The 17126-nt window shown below is 40.9% G+C and overlaps 1 long non-coding RNA gene across 2 annotated transcripts; it reads right to left on the bottom strand.

Annotated features, from left to right (window-relative positions):
* Positions 1-4917: 4917 nt before the first annotated feature.
* LOC138439443 (uncharacterized) lies at positions 4918-14189 on the bottom strand. 2 transcript variants are annotated; one of them, XR_011256732.1, is made up of 5 exons: positions 13856-14021; positions 13103-13421; positions 12891-13012; positions 7023-7359; positions 4918-6690 (listed from the first exon to the last, which is right to left on the bottom strand). It is a non-coding gene; the product is annotated as an uncharacterized lncRNA (long non-coding RNA). The 2 variants fall into 2 exon arrangements; XR_011256731.1 differs by lacking the exons at positions 12891-13012; positions 13103-13421 and having other exon boundaries at positions 13856-14189.
* Between the last annotated feature and the right edge of the window lie 2937 nt (positions 14190-17126).

Here is a 17126-nt window from a genome sequence, read left to right as displayed (position 1 = left end):
TGTGTGTCTGTGTCTGTGTATGTGCCCGTGCACGCTCACACTCCATCATATCCGACTCTTTGCAACCCCATGGACTGTAGTCCTCTAGGCTCCTCTGTCTTATCCTGGCAAGAATACTGAAGTGGGTGGCCATTTCCTCCTCCAGGGGATCTTCCCAACCCAGGGATCAAGTCCAGGTGTCTTGCATCTCCTGCATTGGCAGGAGGATTCTTCACCACTGAACCACTTGGGAAGCCCATTTCAAACCATAAAAATAACCAGATCGAGAAACAAATAAAAGGCTTTTATTCTTCCTTTTTTCCCATTTCTAAACCATGCAAACCAGTTGTATGTGTTAATGCACTTTTTAAAATGGCTTTTAAGTTCTTGAAATTCAAACCTTTTGTTTTACTCACTGAAACACATACATTCTAATTGATTCCGTGCTTTCATACAAAATGTCACTTTTTTCTACTTGATTTTATTCAACAATCTAAATGCAATGACCAGTGAGGTTATGATCAGTGAAGTCATGGCCGATGATGAATACTTAATGTAAATGCTCAGAAAGAAAGAAGAAGAAAAAATTTATATATATGTATATTTTTTTTTAAACTATTCTAGAGTCAGGTCTTGAAGTAGGGGGAGAAATTATTCCCAAATTGTCTCATCCTAACTTCCAGAAAGGAAAGACAAATCAGCATCACTCCATCATACCCACAGAAGTTACCTGGCCAAGAAAATCTAAAATGTTTTTCTCCATTTCACTTTAGCTGAGGACTAGACCTCTGGATTTTTGTTTTTTATCTGAGTATAACACATGCTCCCATGTGCCACCATAGCAGTGTGGACAAAGCTATTTAACTGTAACAAGAATAACAGCTGCTACTTATTAAACTCTTCCTTCCAGGAACTGAACTAAGTGCTTCACCAAAAACTCTGTGTGTGTGTGTGTGTGTGTGTGTGTGTGTGTGTGTGCCCGTGCATGTGTACACGCATGTGGAGTCCTGCCCCAAGGCCGCAGGGGCAAGGCCTTGCATCAAGGCTACAGAAGCAGAGCCCAGAACCAAGGTCACCTCTGAAACTGACTGAGCCTCTCTCTAATCACTGCCAAAAGCCCCCCGATCATCGCCAGCAGGCTTCCTGACTCCATATTAGTAAAAAATGCCTACCCCAGTACTCGCCTATGGCATTCTAACCAATCACCTTATGCCACCATTCCAGCAGGAATTTTGTTTACCTTGAGACTATAAAAACTGGCTATTAACCCATGAAAGCACTGGCTTTCCCTTGAGCCCACCCACTGTTCTAATAGTATTTGGTCAACTCTCCCTAGCCTGTCAGGAGGTGTCAGCCATCCGCTCTCAGAGTACCCACGTTATCTCTGCTCTTTGTTCTTAATAAACTCCCTCCTTCCTGCAATATGCTGTGTCTAGAAATTCTTTTCCAACCACATTCAGGCTGCTATGTCAATGCACATGGGTGAACTCATACATACATGCACCTCTGTGTATTTAATTTTCATAGCAACCCCATGAAGGAGTCTTACTACCTCCATTATAAGCATGAGAAAAATAAAGCTTGCCAAGTTTAAGTAACTTATCTAAGAAAATGCCTGAAGTAGAAGTTAATCCCATGCCTATCTGATTAATAGTCGATGCCCTGAATCTCTCCTCCAAAGGCCCATATTGTATTTGTTTTATCTTCCTTATTTCTCAAATGCTTCTCAGTCAAGAATATGGGTCTTCAGCCCCAGAGTCATTGGCATAAGGTCTCCATTCTACTGGAAACTCAGAGCAAAACTTCAACTTTGGAGCTTTCAGGCACTTCTAGAATTTCCCAGGATGGAGGTCTACATGGCACTCGAGATGACACATCGCATGTGTTCTCTGACAATCACTCATACCTGGGAGTCAGGGGAAAAGAAATAAAATAGCAACAACCAGTGTCTACATCTCTTCAACCTTTCTTGTAAGCTCAGAGGAATAGTTAGTTGCTCTCACTACTTTGAAGCCTGGTTCCAAACACAACTCAAACCACAAAATATGATAAAACGTTAGCATCTTCTGGGAGTCAGAAAGTGGTTTCATGCAAATCTAAAGGTCTCATTGCAGTAAAAATCACTGATATGTTTTTAAAAAGGAAAAAGTTGGAAATTTACAGTTTTGAAAAGTGCTATTTCCCTCCATGGCACTTGCATATAATAGAGCACTTTGCAATCATGCACAAGGTCATTAAAGTGCTTTGCTAATGTACAGATTCACTTTGATTTAAAAAAAAAAAACTTTCAAGGAACAAAAAAGGTGACAACTGAGCAGAAGTTTTCTTTAATTTGTAGGAATGAAAAAGAGAGTTCGTCTCTAAAACAACAACATCTGTGTGACACTGTTGAGATGCACTATCTGTTTCAAGCACAAAGGATTTTGTATGACTATTTGTTACAAACTAGTTTAACCTCCTCAAAACTCATTCTCTACTGTTCAAAGGACTTTTGATCTATTTTTCATTATAACATGTTTCATTATAACATATAACATATATTACTAAAGTGAAATTTTAAAAGGAAAAAGAAGGAATTCCCTGGTGGTCTAATGGTTAGGACTCCATACATTCACTGCCAAGGTCCTAGGTTCAAACCCTGGTCAGGAAGCTTAAGATCCCACAAAAGAGAGAATCAGGCATAATTACAGCTTTCCTTTATCCTACAGCAAAGCAGGGGTGAAAAGAGCTGGCCAGTCTCCCACCTTGAAGACACTAAGATAGGAAGATGGAGTCTCTGAGAATTTCCAAAATAGTACTTTACATATTTTGCTCTTTTTTTTTAATTCATAATTTTTGAGAAGTTATTAAAAACCTGAATTAGTAAATTCCTTTCTCATTTTCAGAATACATGGAAACAACTTTCCTACTTTGATAGTGGAAGAAAGGAAAAAGCAAAGAAAGTAAATTGTTAAAAGCCATAAATATTAGTAGTGGCTTTGTCCTGAACAGTTTGAAACTTTGTATCTCAAACAGGGCAAATAAACATATCCTGAAATAGTTTAAGACAAAGTCCATTTTCATTTTTTCACCACCAACCAAAAGAGCTTTCTTTGTGGTCACAAATGCATTCTGCTTTGCTGATGAAAACAGTAGGCTGGTGAAGATGTTACTAATTGTTAAGACTCCATCATATGCCTATTCTCTACGAAATGCATTACATAAATTATCTCATTTAATTCTCACTTTATGTATAAAGAAACTAATGCTCATGAGTATCACAGCACCAACCAGGAATCAACCAACCAACACAACACAAAATATCGGTTAGGCCGCAGTTTTGGTTTATTTAAAATAGGTAGTTGATCTAACGGAGTAATTTTATGGCTGTCACAGGTAGTAACAAATTGAGGCAGAGCTGATGGAGAGAAAGAAAGCCAGCCAAATCTAATTGGCAGGATAGTTGCTCTGCAAAGTGCAGCATGGTCATGGCCAACTGTGTGTCACATTTCATAAGATCTCCAGGTCAGCAAGAAACAACTAATCCTGGGAAAACATTGGGAGGGAGGGTTCCTCACTCTCCCTTACTGAAATGCCCTCCTCCTCCTTTGATGAGGACAATTGGGATTGCTTTCACACAAACTCTCCATTAGTACTTTCCACCAGTCATTCAATCCCTCGGTCACTCCAGTGGAACTAACTGCTCACCTCCTCTTCAGCAATCTATAACTATCACTTCCCCTGGACTCAGCTCTCATCTTCCAGAAAGCCTTTTCTGATCTGCTGATCACTCCTCATTCTTTCTTTCATCATACTCTACAGAACTTGGAATGGTGTTTACCTAACCAGACTGTCAGTTCTGTAAGTTACCCAACCAGACTGTAAGGGCCAGAATTCTACTTCTCCCGTCTTTCCAGGTGCCTGTTAAATTAATGCACTCATGATAATTTTATTCTCTTTCAGGTTAAAGATGTTGAATGCAGAGGATATGACTTCCAAATCACACTAATCGATCAAGATACCTGTGACTCAGGGACTCTCCTTAAGACTGCTTAATGCATTATTCAGCCAGTGTATTGATTCTATTTCCCATCTGTAATAAATGTACATTCTATCTTCCCAAACAATATCTCAGTAAATAGAAGATAATTCAACTTCACTTAAAACTTCTCGCTGGTTTCTATGAACTACTAAAGCACTCACTTTTTATGAGCTCTGAGTTCCTGGGTCCACCAAAATTTTAGTCTATGAACCTTCTTGATTACATCTCTCTAAATTATGACATCACTTCTCATTAAGTAATTCTACCCATCTGTATTATTTCAGCTAACCTGTGCTGTGATGTCAAACAAACCCAGATTTCTTGGTGGTTTTAATGTAGCTTAAAACTTTAGGTTTGGCTCACACAAGTCCTTGCTGTGGTGAGCAAGGTTCTCTTCCATCCAGTCAAGAACAGATGGAGGAGAATTCACTGCCTGCACCTAAAAGGGACTCATGTCTCTTTCACTTTAGTCCATTGGTCAGAAATGGTCACATGGTCCCAACCCACTTGTAAGGGAAGCTGGGAAATGTCAGAAAGCACAAAGACTCTCAATAAACATTTACTAACAATCTGTGACACACCATCCTTCAAGGCCCAACTCAGATACCTTTTCCTCCACAAGGTTTTCTCCAATCTTCACCCAAATAAAAGTGGTCTCATCTTCACTCCAACTTCCCAACACCCCACTGGTCCCGGTCCATATTTTCCATATTTTTTGTATACACTGCTATAGATGGAATATGCTTGTTTTACCCACACTTTTCAAACCCTAAGCTCCTTAAAGGAGGTGACTATGACATACTCAGCTCTTTAAGATCCCTTTTAAAATCTAGCACTGCTCACGGATGCTTGCTAAATTCACAAGAATCAGAGACCAGAGATGGCAGAAATCCAAAAGCACCTTTGAGGATACCAAAGAGGGGAAAGAGCAGCAAAGTTTATTGAAATTCAAAAGCAAAAGTATCATGCTTCCTCATTTGCTCCTGTTTAGCAGGCACAGAAAGATGGCATCGTTTGAAGACATCAGCCATGACTGAACAATATATTAGAGATGGTTTAATATTGGCAGTTTTTTTTAAAAAAATGTTCTTTTGAACAGTCTCCTCCAAGTCAGAGCTCTCTCTCCCAGCCCTGCTTTAAAAGTTAGAAGGCAGTCTTCTGCCCATTCCAAATCACCAGAAGTGAAGTATCAAGTTGTAAATACCCCCCAGTGACTGACTGGGAGAGCTGGTACAAGTTTTTTTCCCTTCTACTTTGCAGAAAGAAAAGACAGTAAAAGTTGCTTCAGCGAGCTGCCAAGGTGCTCCCAGGCCATTGTGCAGAATCATTGTCAGGTTAAATTAGGGAGTACAGACTCCATGAGTGTAAAAAAATCAATACTTGATGGAAGATTGCTCCCCGGAAAATCTGTTTTGATTCCAGGATTAATTCGTGACCAAAGGCTTCTGCAAAATGACATGCCATTAGTCAGAAAATGAACACATTCTATCCTTGAAATTGGATGGAAATATGTCAGCTGATTGACCCATTCATTCTCCTCACTCTCTGGGCAGAAAGAGCGGGTGTGGTAGCTATGTGAACTAGTGCCCCAAACCTGGTCCATTTTCAAAACAGGATAAAAAAAAATACATTCGGCTAAAGTCCAATGTGAATTGGGAGTAGTCTCCAGGCCATTGTTGGAAAGCTATTGCAAATGTGTTTCGTCAAGGCAAGTGCATTTGTCTGGAAGGCCCGACTCTCCTGAGTTTTCTAAGCCTCAGAATAAACCCTACTAAAAATCTTAAAATAAAACAAGGACTTTGCCCCCAAAGCAATGACCTGCAATATTAATGACAATGTAATGCCTTTGTCATATATAAAGTAACACTCCTCCCATTCCTGTCTCTTAGGTTTCTTCAACTAAAAACTTTTGCAAGAGGCAAGTTCCAGCTTTTCACATGTGCTAATGTCATCAGTCTTCAGGACTTTTCCCAACTGGTGTAGTCAGATCTGCAACAGAGCTGAAGTTCATTCCATGGACTCTCAGACACATAGATATCACTGGCTTTATTTCCTTTTATAGGTGAAGTCTGATTCTGAGGTGCATCAGTCATCATTAGGATTGTTTCTCCATCCCCTAGAGTGATGACAAGGGCCCAAGAGTTTTGACCAACCGCATGTTCAAAGACACCATTCTGGGGGACTTCCCTGGTGGTCCGTGGTTAAGACTTCAACTTCCAATGCAGGGGATGTGGGTTTGATCCCTGGTAGAGGAACTAAGATCTCACATGCCTCAGGGCCAAAAAACCAGAACATTAAAAAACAGAAACAATATAATAATGAATTCCATAAAAACTTTAAAAATGGTCCACATAAAAAATCTTTAATAAAAAAAGACAGCCTTCTGTTCTTCTTGGTCACCACCAACAGCCTCAGAGTCCAAACCCACACAGTCCATTGAAAGTGGTTCTTTTTCAGTCAGGGGCAGACAACTTTGCCAACCTTGTTGTCCTGCTGCCAAGAATCAGGCTTCCCTCATTTCTCTGCTTTCCACCATCTTCCCTAAAAGATACATACCTCTCTCCTCCTCCTCCTCCCCGAGTCTCCTTGATAAGCCTATCATTGCCAAAACCAAGGCAAGGACAGGGGATTGTTTTCAAACGACCAAGCTTTCCGGTCTGCTTGGTAGGACTCACACTTTCCTTGTTAGCCTGTGGGAATAGGAGAGGAGAACCAAAGGAAGACAAAACCCACCAAATATGTCAATAATTATCCATGCATCCACAGACACACCCTGAAGGATGCTCCTGCCCCATCTCTGTTGAAGCCCCTTGCCCCTGCCCCTGCCCCTTCCCACCAAGACATAGACCTCATCTCCCAGTGCAAAAGGACATTCTAATCTACTTGCTGATGTCTCTGGACCCACACAACGGTTGCTAACAGTGTCCAACATGCTGAATGTGTAAAACAGGAAGTGGGGGGTCACGACATTGGATGTTTGTATTCATTTCGCTGGGAGAGGAATTGCCAAGGTGAAGCTCACCTCCTTCTCTGAGCATCTTTCCCTGCAGATCCCAAAGATAAAGACGGCAGTTGCACCGCTAACAACCAGGCAGCAGAAACAGTCCCTGCAGGAGAGGACCGCGGGGCTGAGCCTCATCACCCACGGCGACTTCATTAGAATCCTCTTACTCAGGAGTAAGTGGAGATGGCGGGAGATTGTCTTGAAACCCCGTTTTAAAAAGAAAAGCTTCAAAATTGCCATGTAGGTGCCAAGGCTCCAAATGCTCTGAGAGCTCCTTGTTATCCCAGCTTAACAGCTCACCCTCCGGACTACGGCTCATGTTGACAATATCCGATGTTCAGAGAGAAAAAGGACCCTAGAGGAAAAAAAACAGACGAAAGCACCCAATGGATAGCATGCCAGCTTGCAGTCCCACATAAAGCATCTAATTCCCATAGTTCTATTTCCCTGAGGAGCCCCTAGCCCCTTAAACACCCAAATTAGTGACCCCAGGGTACAATTATGACAATGTGAATCTTCACTCCTTAAAAAAGTGTGGATTATTGTAAAGCTAAATAAAACTAGGTAACTAAACAAAGTTATATGCTTCCTCACCCTCACTTGCAAACGGGGAGAGAAAAGGCACATGAGACATCCATATGTTCCGGTAACACACATTAATCCTGTTTATTTCTTTTTGCACTGTTGCAGGTATGCTAGGACATCAGAAAATAAGATTTCTTAGCAAATGGAAAGAGAACTGTGAATATCCAGTCCCCACTAGACATGAAAGAACAGTTTCAACTGAAATTAAGACCATAACTTCTGAAATCTTTCCCCGAGTAGATGAAGATTGAAGAAGTTGGTATCATAATTGATTACACCAAATATTTCCACCTTCGCTTAAGGATCTTAAGCATTTAGACTCAGTTACTGAAAAATCTGTCTTTTATTTCTGCTTTAGAACATCACCTCGAAACACTAGAAGTATATCCAACCTTACCACAGTATAACACAGAGACTGGGACCCTGAATAAGGAAACTAGAAGTGTGGACTCTGGTCAAGTTGTCCACTAGTTCCAGAATTCTAGGGCCTTCTACAAAGTACAGAACTTTTCTAAACCACAGATAACTGGAAAGATTTTTAAATCCTGTTCTCAGAACTTCTGGTATCCCCTTTTGCAGACACATTGAAAAAGAGGTGTTTCCACACACAATGCATTGAAGATGTGGTGCTTGAACAGGCATAAGGAGGTAAATGAAAGAAGATCAGATCTGTTAGTTCTCCAAATGTGATCAGTCTTCAATGGTATTAACAAATGATGACCCAAAACACTGATTCTCTCTGATTCTGTCAACTCTAAAAGGTAACTTAATGCCAACGTTCTTGATTGACTAATAATGTTTGTTGACAGAGTCTAAATAACAGTGCCTGTGTATATTCTTTTTTAGAAATTTTAGTTGATTTACAATATTGTTAGTTTCAGGTGTATAGCAAAATGATTCAGTTATACCCATAAAAGTACCTATTCTTTTTCAAATTCTTTTCCCATTTAGGTTATTACAGAATATTGAGCTAAGTTCCCTGTGCCATATCTAGTAGGTTCTTACTAGTTATCTATTTTATATACAGTAGTGGGTATGCATTAACTCCAGTCTCCCAACTTATGCCTCCCACCTCTTGTCCCCTGGTAATCACCAAACTAAATCTCCCTGCAGGAGTTTCCGTTTTGAAGCTCATTTAGACATTTCTGAAAAGAATTCGTTTGTGGGCTTTTCTACTCTGTCTGATAAAGGACAATGAATTTGACGTGTGACTTTCCATCACAGTTTGCAGATGTAGTTCACAGGAGTTCATGACTTTTTTTCTCTTCAATTTCACCTGGTAAGATAAAAGCGAGCTGCACTAGAGTTTCCCTATACTGAGGTGACCAGTCAATACTTGGCTGCTGGCTCTGTCAATGCCATCAAAATATTGTTTAATAATTTAGGAACAGCCATGTAATTTTCTTCTCTAGCAAGAGCAAATTAGGCACTTACTAAATAATTGACTAAAACACTTAATTCTAGGGATGTCTTGAGGATGTGCTATTATCAAAAAGAATTTAAAATAAAATTGTCCTCCAACTCTTCAGCACGTGACTTTCATTTTCATGTTATTTTCATGTCTGGTCATGAAAATTACTAGACTTTGTCGCCTTCTAGCCTGATTCCCTTATTCACAAGTGGTCTATCAGTGTCTGTACATGGTGTGTGGGTGCTGCCCCTGGTCAAGACCAGTCAGAAACATGGGCTGGGACTTGAATGGGTTGGACAAAGCCCCTCTTCTTTAAGTCTGTCCCAACCAGGGACACCAATGGGGCACCAAGAAGTTTCCGTTTTTAGAGTTTTAATCTCAAATAATGAGATGCTGTCATCAAGGCCACTTAGACTTGGAACCCTTTTCACCTGGCCGTCTGCTAAAATAAGTGCTCCCTCATCAGCAGGCTGTTGGGCTGAGATGGATCTACTCAGTCAGGCCCTCTCTTAAATATCCCACATGCAGGCCATCAAGGAATTTTACTTAACACTTAACTTCTGAAATGCCCCAGGTAGACCCACAATTCATGGGCCAGCATATTAACCCATAACTTTACAAGTTAAAAGGGTGGAGGGTAAAGGTATATCAAGTCTTCTGTCCCTATTTCAACAAATAGATGCTTTCTTGAATGTGCTTTTCTCAATCGACGTCCTCTGACAAAAGTATAAGTTCAATGATAATACTTAAATTACTCAAATAAGATAGATTTCTGCCCCTCTCCCTCCCTCCCTGTCTGTCTCTCCCTCCCTGTCAGTCTCTCCTTCCCTTGCTCACTCCCTCCCTCCCTCCCTCCCTCCCTCTCTTCCTCTCACTCCCTCCCTCTCTTCCTCTCGGTTCCTTTCTCTCTCTCTCATCACAGGAATAGAGGTGAGCATCAACCATCCCTCGATACCACCCTCGCCCTCTCCCTCCCTGGCTCCACACACAGCTTCTCTAGGAGCTGACATTTGAAGAAAGGGTTCATCGTGTGAAAGGGTTCAGTACTGCTCCAGCCCCACGGGCAGCATGACTGCAGGGTTGTTCTAGAATCCTCAAACCATGGCCCAGTTATAGAAACCCAGAAATTATTTTAGAGACTATCTTTATGGATGGAGATACAGACATCAGAATTTCAGCAGAGGACAATGTTCTAACAATGCTTACCCCTTGGGTTGTGAAATCCAGGCTACTCTGTATATACAGAACCATGACAAAATACACACATTATACCAATCAAGATAATAAAAGAGCACTTGCAGCTTTTCTTGACTCTCTCAAGGAACATGAGCGCTCTATAGCCCTTCTTCACTCTTTAGACCCCCTTCTCTCTAGTCTGCCCCAGGTAACCTTGGCACCCACCCCCACCCATGAAGACTTTGACCTCTGTTCCCTTTTCTTTTTCCTTTTCCTTCTACCACTAGCCCAGTCTCTTCTACCCCATCATAAAAGCCTGTGGACTGGGTTGGTGGAAACAGCAGAAGGTAATAAATATGAAGTTCGTGTTCTGGTGACGGAATACAGACAATAAATAAATAAGCAGTAAACCAAAATCATCAGATAAAGTGTGTTTTCTGGCTGACACAGTACTTAACTGCAAAGAAAGTAGAAGGTGGTAAAATTAAAAAAACAATTATGAGAGCTGGTAGGGGAAGTGGGGCAGTGTCACAAGATAAACATCTCTGAGGAAGTGACTTTAAAGCTGACGTCTAAATGATAGGAGAGGAACTTCCCTGATAGTCTAGTGTCTAAGATTCCACACTCCCAATACAGGGCTCCCAGGTTCATCCTTGGTCAGAGAACTAGATCTCACATGCCACCACTAAAGATCTCACATTCTGCAACTGAGTTCACATGCCACAACCAAAGATCTGTGTGCTGCAACTAAGACCAGGTGCAGTCAAAGAAAGAAAGCAAGCAATGACAAGAGAAAGCCATTCTTGCAAACAGCTGAGAGAAAAGCTTTCTAGGAATATGGAACAGCTAGAACAGAATGCCTAAATAAGCTTAAAGATAAAATAAGTTTAACATAATGATAGTACTGTAGCAGAGGAAGAGAGAAATGCCTGGAACTAATCTGTAGAACTGCCTCCTTTCTCCTCCTCATAGCAATGTCCTGAAGCCTGAATACATCTGAGGTAGCGGCACCAAAGCAGCAGATGTAGTAGGTCTTATTACGCTTCATCAGTGTTCTCTGCACCCTAAAGGACTCCATCCCCATTAAACTCAGGTGCGGTCCCCTGACTTATTTTAGCCAATGATGTGTGATTTGCATCACTTCCAGGCAAAAGCCTTTATAGTCAAATGTACGTCATTGTGTCCTTCCTCTTTCCCGTCTGCCAGGTCACCACTGGTATTCTAGAAAACAACTGCCCTATTAGATTGAGTCCTAAAATGAGGCAGTGATGCAGAACAAAGCCCTTAACCAGCCCACTATGAAAGCAACATGAGCAAGAAGTAAACTTCTGTTGTTTTAACATCCACATTAAGGGGTTATTTGTTATTGCAGCATAACTTTGACCAGCCTAACTGATACAGAGTCCTTGAGCAATACCCTACGATGACTCCAACTCTAGATAAAAGTTGTTACCCAACTGGCCTCTCAGAACCAGATCTATAATTCTATGCATTTCCAATAAAATTTCAACAGTTGGGTTTTTTTTAGAAATAGAAAAACTAATCCTGACATTCCTAGAGAAGTACAAAATATTAATATTATCTTGAATCACCAAACTAACTATGAAAGAGAACAATAGTTTGGAAAACTAACACTGCCTGATTTCAAGACATTGTAAAAATGAACTGTTAGTCACTCAGGAGCTCTCCAGGCTCCTCTGTCCAGAATTCTCCAGGCAAGAGTACTGGAGTGGGTAGCCATCCCTTCTCCAGGAAGACAGCATAAAGCTATAGCAATGAAGACAATATGGCATTGGTATTAAGATCAATAAATAGATCAGAATAAAGAGTAAAGAAACAGACCCTCACATACAAGAACAACTGAGTGTTTTACAAACATGCAAAGGTAACTGCTGGAGAAACAATAGCTTTTCAGCAAATGTCCTGAAACAATTGGATATCCCTATGCCAAGAGAAAAAGAAAAAATGAATCTGAATCCACATCTCACATTATATTTAAAGATTAATTCAAAATAGATCATAGACTTAAATGCATGCTTTAAAACAAAGCTCTGGAAAGAAAATACATGAGAAAATTCTCTATGACATTCAGTTAGACAGAGCTTTTTTAATTACAAAGCCAAAAACCCAATACATAAGAAACGAATAACTAAACTGGATTTCATCAAAATTTGAAACTTCTTCTCTTTGGAAGACACTGTTGAGAGAATGAAAAGACAAGCCACAAACTGAGAGAAAATATTTGCAAATCATAAAATGGGCTTCCCTTGTGGCTCATCTGGTAAAGAATCCACCTGCAATGAGGGAGACCTGAGTTCGATCTCTGGGTTGAGAAGATCCCCTGGAGAAGGGAACAGCTACCCACTCCAGTATTCTGGCCTAGAGAATTCCATGGTCTGTATAGTCCATGAGGTCACAAAGAGTCAGTCACAACTGCGTGACTTTCACTTTCACTTGCAATATCTACAAAAGGACTTGTATCTAGAAAATATGCCAATGGATAATATTTTTACACCCAGCAGTTACAGAGACTTTTTAGGGACAGGCATAGTGCTAAATGCTGTCTGACATTTAATCTTCACAACCCTGTGTGTTAGGAAATATTTGCCACATTTTACAAAGGGGAAAATAAACCTTGGAAAAGTTCACCTGGATTACTCATTTAGTTTCACAACAACTCAGGATAAGCAGTAACAGAAACCAGCAGAACTCACTGGTGTCCCGCAGCAGAAGTGTGTTTCCTGTTTATACAGTCAACTGTGGCTCCAGGTGACTCTCCAAGGCCACTGTTCTCCACACAGAGACTCTGTCCCAGGCATAGTCTGGAACAAAAAACCTCAAAAGAGCAGAAAAGAATGAAGCCTGCAAGTTTTCCCACCAGCAATTAAAAACTTTGGCTGGGAAATTACATGTTACATCTACTTACAAGGCATTGGCCAGAATTAGTCACGTAGACCCAACTAACTTCAGGAGAAAAATATCCACATGGGCGCCCAGAAAGAAGAGAACTGAATCTGGGTGAGCATTAGAATCCTGTTATGTACAGGAAACATTTACGTTGTATTTTATGTAACAGGTTAGAGAAACTGCTTTCTCCCCCAACTAAAGCACTCTTCCTTGATGTAGACAGTGGTCTTTATAGCCTCTTCCCAATGCTCTTGTTTAGCATCTTAGAATAGCGTTTGATAGCAAAGATGCAGGTTTCCAGAATTTTGAAATTTTCTGCTCTTCTTCATCAATAGATCCTGAGGGGATTGCAAAAAATTTAAGCCACAGTCAGACATAACTTTGCAACTGAACAACAGCAACAAGATTGGAAGGGTGAAGAGAAAAGAGTGACTCTCACTGTTAATGTATGTTTAGATATTTTGGCTCTGATTTTATGCAAATTATCCCTCATGCCTGTGGCTCCTAGAATTATCTAGAGACAATCAGAGGATAAACACAAGATTGTAAACATAAACCAGGAGAGGCTGGGTCACTTGCTGAACATCTGTAGGTCTTCTTGCTGTACCAATCAACTAGGAATGAAAGCCATTTTTATGGCCAGGTAAGTGTAGTAAATTAGACAAAATAATTAGGTTTGCATTTTGCAGAATTTTGACAAGAATCATCAGAAATCTAATACACATTATGGATTTCATAATGGGAATATTATAAAAAAGTCTATCAAACTTACTTGGTCTCAGCAATGTGTTGACATCTTGAGAAATCCTAATACTCGGCAAAAACACAGTTCAGGAAATGGTGCCCTGGAGAGATTGAAATGAGATATTAGTTCTCCCACACAGTCTTCTCCCCATACTCTAATCAGCACCATTAGCACCGCTGCACACCAAGAGCTGAAACCACAGGCTGGTTTCATGAAGTTAAATGTGCCCTGGTGGCAGTCATCTTCCTGGATACTAATATCTCTTTCCTCTTAGTTCTGGCTGATTGGCCCAGGCTGGAGCATATCCATCTCCAGCAGAGAAGCACTGAGTTGCCCTGTTTCACTCCACATCATCAAATACTCATTCCAAAAGAGCTCACACATACTAGATACTGCATGCCTCTAGGCTGAACCCCACCCAAGTCTCTTCATAAGGAAAATTCTCAAAGCTATTCTTGGGCAAATGTTCCATGATGACTTAACACAAGGCTTAAGGTTAAGAATAAGGTGTGCCTATTTGGCAATCCACTCCAGTACTCTTGCCTAGAAAATTCCATGGATGGAGGAGCCTGGTGGGCTACAGTCCGTGGGGTCACAAAGAGTCAGACATGACTGAGCGACTTCACAACATCATGACATGGCATTTTCCCTGGTGGCCAAGACCATAAAAGTGTCTGCCTACAATGCAGGAGACAGGGGTTCGATCCCTGGGTCTAGAAGATCCCCTGGAGAAGGAAATGGCAACCCACTCCAGTACTCTTGTCCATGGAAAATCCCATGGACAGAGGAGCCTGGTGGGCTACAGTCCACAGAGTCACAAGGAGCTGGACGCTACTGAGCGACTTCACTTTATGGATCAGTGGGGCTGTGCAGTGCTGGAACGGCTTTCTTATCTCTGCATTCAGATGGGTATATCTTTCCTTTTTTCCTTTGCTTTTCACTTGCCTTCTTTGCACAGCTATTTGTAAGGCCTCCTTAGACAGCCACTTTGCTCCTTTGCATTTCTTTTCCTTGGGGATGGTTTTGATCCCTGTCTCCTGTACAATGTCACAAACCTACATCCATAGTTCTTCAGGCACTCTGTCTATCAGATCTAATCCCTTGAATCTATTTGTCACTTCCACTGTAAAATCGTAAGGGATTTGATTTAGGTCATACCTGAATGGTCTAGTGGTTTTCCCTACTTTCTTCAATATAAGTCTGAATTTAGCAATAAGGAGTTCATGATCTGAGCCACAGTCAGCTCCTGGTCTTGTTTTTGCTGACTGTATAGAGTTTCTTTATCTTTGGTTGCAAAGAATATAATCAATCCGATTTCAGTATTGACCACCTGGTGATGTCTATGTCTAGAGTCTTCTCTTGTGTTGTTGGAAGAGGATGTTTGCTATGACAAGTGTGTTCTTTTAGCAAAGCTCCAAAAGCCTTTGCCCTGCTTCATTCTGTATTCCAAGGCCAAATTTCCCTGTTACTCCAAGTGTTTCTTCACTTGGAGTAGTCATGTATGGATGTGAGAGTTGGACTATAAAGAAAGCTGAGTGCTGGAGAATTGATGCTTTTAAACTGTGGTGTTGGAGAAGACTCTTGAGAGTTCCTTGGACTGCAGGGAGATCCAACCTGTCCATCCTAAATGAAATCGGTCCTGAATATTCATTGGAAGGACCGATGCTGAAGCTGACTTCCTACTTTTGCATTCCAGTCCTCATCTTTATTGGATGTTAGTTCTAGAAGGTTTTGTAGGTCTTCATAGAACTGTTCAACTTCAGCTTCTAAAGCATTGCTGGATGAGGCATAGACTTGAATTACCATGATATTGAATGATTTGCCCTGGAAACGAACAGAGATCATTCTGTCGTTTTTGAGACTGCATCCAAGTACTGTATTTCAGACTTTTTTGTTGACCATGATGGCTGCTCCATTTCTTGTAAGGGATTGTTACCCACAGTAGTAGATATAATGGTCATCTGAGTTAAATTCACCCATTCCAGTCCATTTTAGTTCACTGATTCCTAAAATGTTGACGTTCACTCTTGCCATCTCCTGTTTGACCACTTCCAATTTGCCTTGACTCATGGACCTAACATTCCAGGTTCCTATGCAATATTGCTCTTCACATCATTGGACCTTGCTTCCATCACCAGTCACATCCACAACTGGGTATTATTTTTGCTTTGGTTCTGTCTCTTCATTCTTTTTGGAGTTATTTCTCCACTGATCTTCAATAGCACATTGGGCAGCTAATGACCTGGGGAGTTCCTCTTTCAGTGTACTATCTTTTTACCTTTTTGGAAAACTCAGCAGTGGCCACAGGACTGGAAAAGGTCAGTTTTCATTCCAATTCCAAAGAAAGGCATGCCAAAGAATGCTCAAACTATCACACAATTGCACTCATCTCACATGCTAGTAAAGTAATGCTCAAAATTTTCCAAGCCAGACTTCAACAGTACATGAACCATTAACTTCCAGATGTTGAAGCTGGATTTACAGAAGTCAGAAGAACCAGAGATCAATTTGCCAACATCTGTTGGATCATCAAAAAAGCAAGAGAGTTCCAGAAAAACATCTATTTCTACTTTATTGACTATGCTAAAATATTTGACTGTGTGACTCACAACAAACTGTGGAAAATTCTAAAAGAGATGGGAATACCAGACCACCTGATCTGCCTCTTGAGAAATCTGTATGGAGGTCAGAAAGCAACAGTTAGAACTGGACATGAAACAACAGACTGGTTCCAAATAGGGAAAGGGGTATGTCAAGGCTGTATATTGTCACCTGGCTTATTTAACTTCTGTGCAGAGTACATCATGAGAAATGCTGGGCTGGATGAAGCATAAGCTGGAATCAAGACTGCCAGGAGAAATATCAATAATCTCAGATATGCAGATGACACTGTCCTTATGGCAGAAAGCAAAGAACTAAAGAGCCTCACGATGAAAGTGAAAGAGGAGAGTGAAAAAGTTGGCTTAAAGCTCCAACATTCAGAAAACTAAGATCATGGCATCTGGTCCCATCATTTCATGGCAAATAGAAGGGGGAACAGTGGAAATAGTGACAGACTTTATTTTGGGGGGGCTCCAAAATCACTGCAGTTGGTGACTGCAGCCATGAAATTAAAAGATGTTTACTCTTTGAAAGAAAATTTAGGAGCAACCTAGACAGCATATTAAAAAGCAGAGACATTACTTTGCCAACAAAGGTCCATCTAGTCAAAGCTATGGTTTTTCCAGTAGTCATGTATGGATGTGAGAGTTGGACTATAAAGAAAGCTGAGTGCTGGAGAATTGATGCTTTGAAACTG

The sequence above is a fragment of the Ovis canadensis genome, chromosome 4 (assembly GCF_042477335.2).
Source record: "Ovis canadensis isolate MfBH-ARS-UI-01 breed Bighorn chromosome 4, ARS-UI_OviCan_v2, whole genome shotgun sequence".
NCBI lineage: Eukaryota > Metazoa > Chordata > Mammalia > Artiodactyla > Bovidae > Ovis > Ovis canadensis.
The sequence above is the reverse complement of the archived record's forward strand: the minus strand, read 5'-3'. Positions and strand labels throughout refer to the sequence as shown.